The sequence below is a fragment of the Gorilla gorilla genome, chromosome X (genome assembly GCF_029281585.2).
Source record: "Gorilla gorilla gorilla isolate KB3781 chromosome X, NHGRI_mGorGor1-v2.1_pri, whole genome shotgun sequence".
Lineage (NCBI taxonomy): Eukaryota > Metazoa > Chordata > Mammalia > Primates > Hominidae > Gorilla > Gorilla gorilla.
In genome coordinates, this window is record NC_073247.2 from 25,635,956 (window position 1) to 25,648,808 (window position 12,853).

The window sequence follows — 12,853 nt, forward strand, 5'->3', positions numbered from 1 at the left end:
GAAAATTTTATCATTTTATCCTTATGTGTACAGAAAAATGACAAATGAATAAGTATATGTTTAGCCCCAACTAAGTACTAGGCATTTAGAGTACAGTCAATTCTCATTACTTACAGTAGTTAATGTTCTATAAAGTCACCATGAACACTGAATGAGCAAATACAGAACCATTGCTCCTAAGGGAAATACTGGATTGGGTTTCTGTAGCATCTGGTTACATTTTCATCAACTGATTAATACATTAGCTTGTTTCGTGTATTTCTGTTTAAAGACATTTTGCTTAATACATATTGTTGATTAACTACCTTGACTGATGGCCAGAAGCACTATCACTCACGCCTGAATGAATCTTATCTAACACACCTATTTTCTCCATAAAACGTATTACAGCATTTTTGCACTTAAGAACAGTAGACAGCACTTCAGCACTATACTTGGGAGCCATTTCAAAAAGCAAAATCACCGAAAAATATAGCATTGAATAGACTAAAAAAAAAGACATGGGAGATATTAACCTGGCCTTAGTTTAGGAGAATGGAAAATATTTAGTATTAGTGAATATCTGATGCCTATATTTTGAATGAATCTTCTTATAAAAGCATCGGTAGTTGAAAGTAAACTGGGGCTAAAAAAGATGACACATGAAAGGAAATAAATTCAAAATAATTTTTAATGTTCTTCAGATATTCTTGTCTGACACTTGGTTGAGGATCAGTTACAGTTTTTTAATGTAAACTCCATAACTTAAAGAGTAAGAGGTTTCCATAAATACCTAATCCAGACCTTTAAGAATGTTTCGAAGCAACTTCAGTGAAAAATATAATCAATACTTTCAGAAGGAACTGAATAAACCTTATTTTTCCAAATGTTGCTGTTTCCAACTAGATCACTATCTAGAAATTCCAATTTTAAAAAGCAAAGATTTAAGAAAAGTGGTCTTATTCCTGAATTCTTAATGAAATCTACTTTTTTCAGGAGTGGGAATATTAGTGAGATATTATTAAAGTTTGTAGGGTTAAGTATCACGTAAGGGTTTTACCATAATACGTAGTGGCTTTTCTTAGGTACTATCCTTTGAGGAAGTGCTATAATTGAGGTCACAATAAAACAAAGGGCTTTTGGATTTTTTTTTTTTTTTTAGAATAAAGCAACTAAGCCAGCTTCAATGAGTCCCAAGGAGCTATCATGTTTTTGTTTAAATACCTGCCTGTGAGCTACTTAAGTACATTTTTAAAAGTTGTAATCAATAGACAGAGAATGTTTCCTTTTGTCAAAGCCAGCTTGTAAAACTGCAAGTAACATAGACTGGTTGGTCAGAAGACAAATTGCATGAAGCTCTAACTCTGGTTTATTAGGGCTAAATCTTACTTGTGAATCAACCATGGTGGTAGAGCAACATTTTGTTCCTAATTGGTGTCTGATAACTATGGCAAAATGAATTAATGAATGGATGAGTGCATCGACAATGCCGGGGGGATGGGGAGGCAACAAATAACAATCTCAACAGTCTCACCAATTTCAACCAATAGGAATGTGTCACTAGAGTCACTGCTTCCTTTTTTGAGTTTGTCCTTTTCAAAAAAATTCAACAATTTTACCTCTTCATTTTTCTTGTATTGCAGTTGTATTGTATCCTTTCTTAAGTAGATATACCAATAAGCTAGATTCATTTTTATCTGGGTGAAGGATAACTATAAGGGGAGTGTTAAGAATGGAGCCAGGAAATGTTAAACTTCCTTCCTGCAGTTGAAGTGAAAATCTGTGTTGCCAAGTTATCTTAACAAAGTTCATCATGCGTTTAGTAACTATGATATGTCATTAAATGCTAGGATATTCTCCCATTGTACCAATGTTTGCTATACCTGCATAGAATGACACCATTGCCTTATTTCTACAGGGATACAGGCACTCAGGAGAAGAGTTTAAGACAACTCCTTTTTATGAGCCTTTAATCTGCCATAAATCTAATTATAAGACTTAAACCTCATCTTAAAATTTTTCCTATTTCTAAAAAGCTTTTTAGCCATGGTGGATAAAGTACCTTGTGCTTTTCCAATTTGATGGTTAACAATTGAATGGAACTATGAAAGCCAGGAGAATATTATCACTGCTACCACCCATTGATTCGGCAAACATTTGCTAGGCTCCTTGCATGTGATGGGCTGTGAACTGGTTGCTGGGGTTACAGAAGAATAAGCTATGAGCCCTACTCATAAGCACTTTTGGTCTAGTAATCATAAACATCTGTGTAAACAAATAGCTCTATGAAAAAAGCATAAACTGTAATAAATACATGTATAATGTATGTACAGAGGGACCCAAAAAAGGCCATCATCAATTCTGCCTAGAAGGTTGAGGAAAGGCTTCAGAGAAGAGATGCAGTTGAACCAAGCCTTGAGTAATGAGTTGTACCAAAGTAGTTAGACCCCTTACAGTGAAGTAGTATTCTTCAAACTTGAGTGATGTAATGATAGAAAAAAAAATGGTTTGGCCTCTCAGAGTTGACACACAGCATTTTTTATTCTAATGATATTTTGAAATGTACATACATTAAACTGAATATACAATCCTTATGCTTTTATTCTATTATAAAATCAAAACAAATTTACAAGTTAAATATGATCAAAGTTACAATGCCAATGGAATCCAAATTGGCTACATTTTATTTAATGCAATGGATGATGTTGTTTTCCTGAAACTAAATTGCTGATGTTGCATCTTCCTTTCTCTGGCTTATCAAACTAGTATGTGCAAAGTAATATCCTCAAAAATAAAATAACGTGAAAGAAGTTGTTTTATTCCGTGAGGAAAAACTGTAGTTGTTTTCCCTGGAAGAAACCACTATTTCTAATTTTGTTTCTCTGATAGGTACTTCTATATTTCTCAATAAATTGCTCATACTGATATTTTAATTTATTTATCAACCTTAAGCAATTTTTATTGATTTCTTGATTTTTAGATGTAGACTTAACCGACTTAACTACTACTCACTTCCCCTCAATATTTCACCAAAGATAGTGAGAAGAGTGGTCACCTTTGTAACTTAAACAGCATTTTAAACCTCTATGCCTGGGACTATCAAATATAGACTCTTTCTCTTTTCTCCCCATTTTGTTAGACAAGGATACTATTGTCCCATCCTTCCTTCCATGTCTCCTCCTTCCCTTTCATCTTCCAACATCCTGGAAATAGTCAAATATGTCTTTCTTTTGCATAACATTTATATCCTGACTTGTAAGGACACTTAAGTTGCTTGTGATTTATTTATATATTAATTCTAAAAGTTAAAAACATATAAGATTTGTTAACGTTCATTTAACCAAATATTGTTTATTCTAGAACCAAATGATATTCTCTGAGAGCAGACAGCTAGAGGCTGACTATCGAAATTCTAGCTCTGCCTGTATTATCTGTGTAACCCTGGATGAGCAACCTCATTCTGCCTCTGTTACTTCATCTGGAAAATAGGGGAAAATAATTTTAGCTACCTGATAGGGTTCCTATGAATATTTAAGTGATTAGTATGTGTAAAATATATAATGCCTACACATAGTAACTTCTCAATAAATATTAGGTTTTATTATAATACATTTGCTTCCTATGGCTTTCAGAGGAGAATGTTTCTAGGGTTAGGTTTGAATAGATTGTCTTCTTTTATGTACTATACTAATGGCCTTTTCTTTATATAATCACCAAACTGTTCCTGTTGTCTTTTCTGCTGATTCCCCTTATATATGGACATTTGCTTCTTAGACCCTCCATCTTCCGGTGTGTGTCCTCTCTCCTCCAACTGGGCTGAATGTTCACTAAGTCCACTCAGCTTTGTTATGCTCAGATTTATTTCTCTGTCCCATCACCTTGGAGCTTCTTTTTAATTTTGTTTTCTCTTAGATACTCTATTTTCTCTATCTGTTGTCTATCTACTGGCTCATTTTATCCTTTTTAAAAAATAAATACATCTTCAAGTAACTTCCCCCCAGAATATGCATTGGTGTCAAACTTTCTTGCATATCTAAAGTCTTCATTCTGCCCTCATACTGCTTTGTTGTTTTCTCTATTTGTGAAATTTTAGATTAAAGACATTTTCTATCAGAATTTTGAAATTCCTGTTTTTAACAGCTTTTAGTGAAGTGACCATGCATCCCAGTTTACCGGTGGTAGTTCCAGTTTACAACTGTTATCCCAAGACCGATCCAGATAAAATGTCCTGGTTTGGGCAATAAATTAATTACATGATCCCTGTAGTGTATAGCATTTGGTGTTACTGATGTAAAGAAGGATGGTGGTTTAATTCTTGTGCTATTCCAAGCAACTTGTATTTGCCTTTGAGAGTGTTTAGACTTTTCTATTTATTCTTGGTGTTCTGGAAAATATCATAAAATATGTAGGGTTTTTTTTTATTATGTTGGCTGCTTGGTTTTCTCTTACACTCTGAAGGTATTTTCTGGTTCAATCTACAGAAAATTGTCTTCCCTAACTCTTTTGAACACCTTCTTCTTGGAATTTTTCTTTATTTTCACTTTCTTTAATTCCTAAGTTTCAACTTAGGTGCTACTTACCAAAACAGGAAATACAAAAAGAGGAATAGATGTATTGAGAGAATCGACTTTAGACAAATGATTTGCCTATGGGACATGTAAGGAGAGACCAAAATGAAATGTTCTCTACTTAGAAAAGATGTCCTCTCCCTTTATCTACAACTCTTTAAGAAATGAGAGTACGTCTTACTCATAGTTTTGTTGATTAAAAAAAAATTCACTTTGGAAATTATTTGGGAAAGGTTTATTAATCAAAAATCCTTGAGTCAAAATATGATTTCTTTATTATGCCAAAGGTTTCAGTGCAGGTTAACATGTTCCAATCCCTATAATAATCTGATAACCTGATAGACAGGGAAGGATTAATGCTGATTCTAATGGCACAAAACTGGCAGTCTCATGAAAAGAACTAAATAAGATATTTGAAAAGGATGTTGCTTTTGTCCTTTTTCTTTCTTTCGCTAGTTTTTTCCTTCTTAATCACATTACCAAAACATTTCAGCCCTCACATTTCAGAGTAAGTTGCAAGACTTGGAGTATGGTACAAAAACACTCCAACAACAGAAGATATTTCCAGTTGATTATGCTACTTGAAAAAGTGAAGAGGCTGAGAATATGAAATATTAAACTGCCTCTCCTGAAACTCTTCTGGAATTCTGTGGCCACCACTGCACAAAATGTTCCCTTATAGTATAGCAAATTGGAGCCTTAGGGATGCCAGTTGTTGTTCCGTTCATTTAAGCATTTAGGCCACAGGCATTTTAAGAGGGCTCCTAAGGTATTTTCGTTAGTTCCTTCCCACCGTCATTTCTTTGGCATGGTTGATATGGTTTGGCTCTGTGTCTCCACCCAAATCTTATCTGAAATTGTAATCCCCACATGTCAAGGGAGGCACCTGGTGAGAGGTGATTGGATCATGGGTGTGGATTTCCCTCATGCTGCTCTGGTGATAGTGAGTTCTCATGACATCTGATGATTTAAAAGTGTGTGGCTTTCTTCTCTCTCTCTTTCTCTCTCCCTCTCTTGTTTTGCCATGGTAAGACATACTTGCTTCCCCTTCGCCTTCCACCATGAATGTAAGTTTCCTGAGGCTTCCCCAGCGATGCAGAACTGTGAGTCAATTAAACCTCTTTTCTTTATAAATTACCGAGTCTTAGGTAGTTCTTTATAGCAGTGTGAAAATGAACTAATACAATGGTGTTGGCAGATATACATGTTAAAGTATTTAAGCAGTCTCCAATCTGGCAAAGGAATCTATGGGCATTGGGAGGCCCTAAAGAATGAACTGATCCAAGAGATTGTTGAGACTTAGGAGTGGGATACTGATAACAGAAAATCATTTATCTTGCATGAAACAGAACTGCTGAGACACAAAAGAGATTTAGAAATCAAAATGGTACCTGAAGAAATATGATTTCCTTTTTGTGATTGAAAGACATCTTATCATACACCCCAAATTATCAGGAATGTTATCAACACTGATGAATTGCCTAGACACCCCCCAGCTGTTGGGAGTGCTATCGGCTGTCAGCCCTCACTGGGGACTATCTCAGCTAAATCTAGCTGACTAAATCAAGCCCATGCATTTTTTTCCAGGGCAATCTCATTCAATGATAATTGACCCAGGATGCATAAAGACTCAGACCCTGGGCTTATCCCTGGACAATTTTGAAGGGACATCCGGCTCCAAAGTTCCTGTGGATTGCTAATGGGACTACATTCCAGCTCAACTTCTCCCTAGCCCAATCCTGCTTCCTTCTATAGGTGTTGGAAGGTATCCAAACACTCCCTAATAAATACCTCAGACTTTAACTTCAAGTTCCATTCTATACCATCTCCAAGTTTGCTTCTCAGGCAACCCAACTTATAACAAAGGTGAAGAGCTTAAAGTGCAAGTGCTTTGCCAAAAGGCATAATTATACCTCCAAGTCTATGGGAGCAGCCTCTTTATGTTTGCACAGTGTTTCAAAGTTTATATCTCATTGGAGTTTTTGGTCCACTCTGTGAGTTGAGGACAATTTTATCTCCAATTTAAAGATCAGAAATTTGAGTTGCAGAAAAGTTCCATGACCCGTAGTACCTGGCTCAATTTACTAAATCATTGGTAGAATCCTAATAATGATGGTGTAGAGTGGCCTTAAGTTTGGGTACTGCTAAACTTGACTGTTACTTCCTGTATGAGTTCCACTGCCACCAAAACAAATTACCACAAATCTAGTGGCTTACAAGAACACAAATTTATTATCTTACAGTTCTGTAGGTCAGAAGTCCTTGAAGGCTTAACTGGTTTCTCAGCTTCATGTTTAACAGGCCCAAAATCAAGCTGTTGGCTGGCTGAGCTCTTATTAAAAGGCTCTGGGAAATACCAGTTTCCAGAGTTATTCAAGTTTTCACGTCCTTGTGATTGTAGGACTGAGGTTCCCATTTCCTTTCTTGCTATCAACCAGGGTTTTTGCTCCTAGAGGCTGCCCATGTTCCTTCTTATTCTATGTGGCCCCCTCCTCCAGCATAAGCCAGTCAAGTTCTTTTTATGGCTCAAATCTTTCCAATTTTGTTTCTGTTGCATCTCTCTGAAGGCCTAATCTGCGTTTCTCTTTTGTTTCATCTCTCTTCTAACTTCAGCTGGAGAAAATTCATTGCCTGTAAGGTCTTCTGTGATTAGACTGAACCCATCTGAGTAATCTAGTTTCCTCTCCATGTTTTACGGTCCAGTATCCAAAATTACATTGACAAAGTCCCTTCAGGTTAATACCTAGATTAGTGTTTGATTGAATAATCAGGGGATGGGAATCTTAGGAGGCCATCTTTGGAATTCTGCCAACCATATTTCGGGACTTGTGTATCTAAAGCAGATGGCAGCCCCAGGGCCCAGGAAGCAGGTTGTGTCTGATACATTTGAGCTTGCTAAATTTGGCCACTGCTTCTCAGAGGCAGCGGCCACTGCTTCTCAGAGGCAGCCACCTCTGAAATAAGGCACTGTGAAAAACCAACAAAATTGCACAGCATTCTTTACACTCAGCCCCCATCTCCTTGAGATGTACCACTGTACAGTGTAAATATCGCTGATAGTTCTTTATGGGCAGGGTTTCCCAAATGTTCCTAATGATAGCATGCAACTGTTTCCCAGGGCTCTCCTCTAGATCCTTATTCAGTGTATCTGGGATGGAGACCCCAAAATTCATATTTTTTGAAGTACCTTCATGTCACCTTGTCCTAAGGGAAGATGGTGATACACTGTCATAAGACTAAAGCCCTTTCCTGACACAAGGCTCTTGCATTTACTATTCCCTCTGTCTGGGTTACAACTGCCCTTACACTTTGCAGGTCCAACTCCTTCTCATCCTTCATGTCTCAGTTTTTGTGTTCTCTTCTCAAAATGATGTTCCCTGACCACCTTATCTACTTGAGATTGTTCTGTTCCTAATTATATTTCAGCCCCCAACCATTTTCATTTCCTGAACAATGCTGATCATAATCTGCACATATTTTGTTAAGGCATTTACTTGTTTCTTATCTATCTCCTAAACTAGCAGGCAATATTGACCAAGGCAAGGATCCTTTTATATTAGGCTCAACAAGTGTTCATTGAATGAATAAGTGAATGGAAAAATTGCAGAAAACTTATGAGCATGACACCACACTCCAATAAAAGCTAAAGTCCGCCAGGGCAAAAACATTCCCTAGGAACTCATCTATTGATTTCTCCATTTTCCTGATGAAAATATGTGAAAAAATAAAATATTTTTGTCCAGTTTGAATAAATAAACTTTTTGGAGGTGGATGCAATAGCAAGTCAACTCAGAAAAGATTTGTGTAGTGCTAGTATTTCAAATATTAAGGAAAACAGAAACCAATTTGTTTCGTGAGCACTTATTGCTATCTACCCATATCATAGTCCTCTGCTAAAATCTGTACCCAAATGTATATAGACTGTCACCTAAACATTAGTGAATAACCTAAACTTTAGGTTAAAAAACTACTTCAAGTGCTTCTCTCTTGGTTACTGTAAGTGCTGGGTCTAAGTCCTACACTTTTAGGAGCAAAAGCTTCCATGAAGCAAATTTTGCTTCAGGATTTATTTATGTGTGAGTAAGCAAGGGGAGTACCTCTCCCTTCCTTCACCAGCCCTTATATCTTTGCTCCATCTTTCTTTGCCCTTCTCTGTGCCCTAGGAGGCTGATCTCTATGGGCTTCATCAATTAACCCCCTATACCTCTGGCTTCTGGTTGCATTCAACTAACGGGAGGTATACCTGGAGAGCAATCAGAGCACAGGAAACTTTTTAAAAGATCAAGGTAATTATTCCCCTGGCTGTCTCCCAGCTCCATACTATTCTTCTGTGATCACATTTCCTGTCAGTGGCCCCTCTTCTATGGTTGCAGCTATCACTGTGCCTGGTAGCTCTGTTCCCTCCCTTGTCTCATCACAGCTAAGGGTGCTAACATCTTCCTGATGTTGTTACATTCTGGTGCCCCAACATCCTTTAATGGTTCCATTAAGTCTACCCATACTTCTAAATAATTCCTTCAGTAAAAATATCTCTTCAAAACTCCCGGCTCAGTGTACTGTTTTCTGCTTGACTTCTGACCTCTATGCTCATTTTCCTTGGCCCAATTTCCCATTTCATTTGTGTGGTTACAAGACCAGAGAAGCTAGGAGGGCATTTCTAGGCTATTGTCTTCTTCTGCCTACTATTTACAACCATCCAGGATGCTAGGCAAATGTCTTCCACCAGTCTTTTTTCTGTCTCCATATTTCTGATATTTTTTTAAAAACCGAGAAAGACAGAATAAAAATTGTTCACAACAGGACAAGGATTTTCTTTTCGGCTTAATAGAAATTAGAGCTTAGAGTTTAAAGCTAATTTAAATTTCTTTAAATGAGGAAGCTTACCTTGACTATTTATATTTGCAAGCTTAATTGTTCAGCTTTGGAGCATTTTCAATAATTTTTGAGTGATAATAAATTATTTGAGTGGCCTCTTTTATTTATAAAGTGCTTCATTTGGCTGTATTTCAAGAAATGCAACTTGGCAAATGATACTTGTTATATAAATGGTTCAGAAAAGAAACAAATAAAGAGCTGATAAGGTATCCATTTTTGAATCACTGTAAATGGGTCTTAGCACTTGAACAACGTTCATCAACTGAGTATTTACCATTGTGCCTAATTGCAAAGAGGCTACTTTCTACAATTGGGTTGTAACATACCCTATGCCTATTAATGCAACTGAAATTTTATACAGATAAATGAGGTATTATGTGGAAAATTCTTTGGATATTAGGTGAAAAGGAGATACCAGTAAGGTGAAAACACTGGACCTGGATCTATCCTTAGCTGTGACACATTCTAGAAATAAAATTTTCAACAAGCTACTTTACCAATTCATGCTTCAGGTTTTAGTAATAAAAAATTCTTGCTTCATAAATAATAAGTTAGTTTGTGTTTCCTCCAAAGCAGAGCCTGAGACAGGGACTAGAGTGCAGGTGATTTATTTGAGAGGTAGTCCCAGAAAGTAGAAATAAGAAAGCAGGGTAAATGAGTCAGGGAAGCAGAAAAATATAATTAAAAACTGCATGAATAAGCTTGTTACCACCGTGGGTAACTTGAACTCAAACTTATTGGGAACTCTCTGAGCATCCATGTAGAATGTTTCTCAGAATTGTTCCTCTGAAAGAGGGGGGAGAATGGCTAGAGCACTTATCCAGAGACTCTCCACTTGAAGGTTGCCACCACTGGATGTTAACTCCTAGCACCTCCAACTGTGCTTGTCCAGAGGTTAAGAGGGCCTCTAGGGCCCTAGGGCAGAAAAGAAAAGCAATGCTCTCTGTCCTTGAGGTTGAATACATTTATGGTGCAGGGAACTGTCCACCGCAGAGATGCTAAAACCAGAGAGAGGTGATAAGGGGGAAAAATGCACCTGTTGCAGGAAATATGCTTTAATTGCTTTTTGTTCAGGGCTTAAACTAAGGAAGTTGTGGTGGGGAAGGGGATGGAGGAGAGTTTCAAAAAGGATTTGTGGTAGAAATACCAAAGTTCATGACTAATCAAATGGAAAAGTCTGGAATGAACTTGATACTTCTAGCATGGAAGGCTGGATAGATAATTGAGTTAATCACTGAGGTAGTAAATATGGTGCCAGGACAGTTTTGTTGAAAGAAAACAAAGAGATCACTGTTAGACAAAACTTGGTTCAGAATAAAAACTTTGTCCACTTTCTGGTCTCCCTGATGTTCAGAGAGCCAATTCTCTCCCATCACAATGTTATTCCAGAATTCTCTAATTCCTTGTGGTAACAGGATTCTCAACTTAGGCCAGTAAATGGGCAGCCAGTTGAGCTACCTTTCCACAGCAAAGTAGGTTGTAAAATGAACCAATGAAGATTTTTCACAGTGGGTGATATTGGGCTTGGGAGTATTTAGTCCTCTTCGTGTCTGATGTGGCCTTCACATGCAGGGATAACAATGTAGCCCTCCTGGTCTCTCCATATGAGAATGACTTACCTGTTTGGTATGAGATAACAAAATGAGCTTGCATAATCCTTCTCCTTTCTCCTCTTCCTAGTCTGCCTGCAGAGGGTATAAGTTTTTTATTTCTCTTGTCTATACCCTTGTATCAGAGACCTATGGTTTTCAGGAATGCAATGAATTGGTACATTAAGTCTGATTTATTGTAGAGATATGCGTTAAGAAGCCCATGTGTCCACAAATACAAGCCACATTCTCCAATATCCTAAATATTGGTTTTCCCTGTGGCTCTAAATCCCAAGTGGCAAAGAGGGATGCTATTAGGGCTTCTTGAACCTCCACAAATGAAGGCTATTCAACTAGAAAGAACCACCAGAATCTTACCCATAAACTGCAGCTCACTCCAGAAAGGCATTGGAGATAAACAGAGAGACTTAATAATTGCTTAGGAATAGGGAGAGTTTTTAAAATGAGACCAGTAAAAGAGGGTACATTTCCAAGAATTTAACAAAGACGTAGCCAGAAATCTAGACACTGACCCCAGGTGACCAGACATACAGTTGTTTATGTAATTAGAGTACACAGGAGGAATACACTGGAATATTGGAAATATGAGGGGATAGAAAAAAAGACTGCTGTTTGGAACAGAATGTCTTTATAGGACATCTATTTCACTAAAAGGGACAGCATTTTCTGGCTATTTCTCTTTCAGGGTCAGACAGCCAATTTTCCCTGTTACCAAGCATTTTAGCAGAATTATTATTTCTTTGTGCTTGAAAGGGCCTTAGAAAATTAATCCAGCTCCCTTATTTTTCTGTCCCCTCTAAACCTAGGTACACAGAGTTTTTCATAAAGGGCCAGGTATTAAATATTTTGGGCGCCACAGGGTCTTCTTCACAACTCAGCTCTGCCATTGTAGCAGTGAAAACAGCCATGAACAATACATAAGCAAATGGCCATGGCTGTGTGCCAAGAAAACTCAATTTGCAAAAATATGCAATGGGCCATATTTGACCTGCAGGCTGTAGTTTGCCAACATGTGCTCTATACCAGTGTTACTTAAAATATGGCCTGAATACCAGTGCCCATTCAAAACAAATGTTTATTGTAAGTCCACAATGAGATAGGTACAGAAGTTGACAGTAAACATGTAGAAACTTGCATCACAATTTGACATTACTGATATCTAAACACATAATTTTAAGTAATATATTCTTATTATATTTACCAAAAGTATCAGTTGATGATGAATTGGAAATAAAACACCTGGTCCTTCACCCATACAGTTTGAGAAGCAAGACTAAATTCCATTCTCATCCTCATTTTCCAGACGGGGAAGCAGATTCAGAGAACAGAGCTGTTCAGTGTCATCCAGTCAGTTAGAGGCAGAGCCAGAATTTGAACCCAGGTTTTCCAATTCCAAGTTCAGTGATGTTCCATCATAAGGTACAAATGTCATAGGCTATGTTAATGACTTCATGCCTTATAACCTTCCTGCGTGGCCGCAGCTATAGCCTTGAGCCCTTAAGTGTGCTCAGAAAGTTAGATGATCATATACCAAGTGATTTTCTGCCAAGGTGAAGAATAGAACCCTTCGGCTTCTGAACTCCTAACCCTGTGTCTGGTGTTATCTGGGTCCAGATTGTTGCTCCAAGCCAGTCTGCCCTTTCCCAATTATGTATTTACGATTCTGCAACTTTCAGGCTAAATAGATATGAGAAAGTACAAAGAAAAATTAATTTCAGTATCCCTTTTCATTTCCTCCCATGGAAAATTGCTGCATTATGAGATGAGCCCTATAGCTCTCAATGAAATAAAAAGCACATTCTCCCAAATATTCTGCCTTTC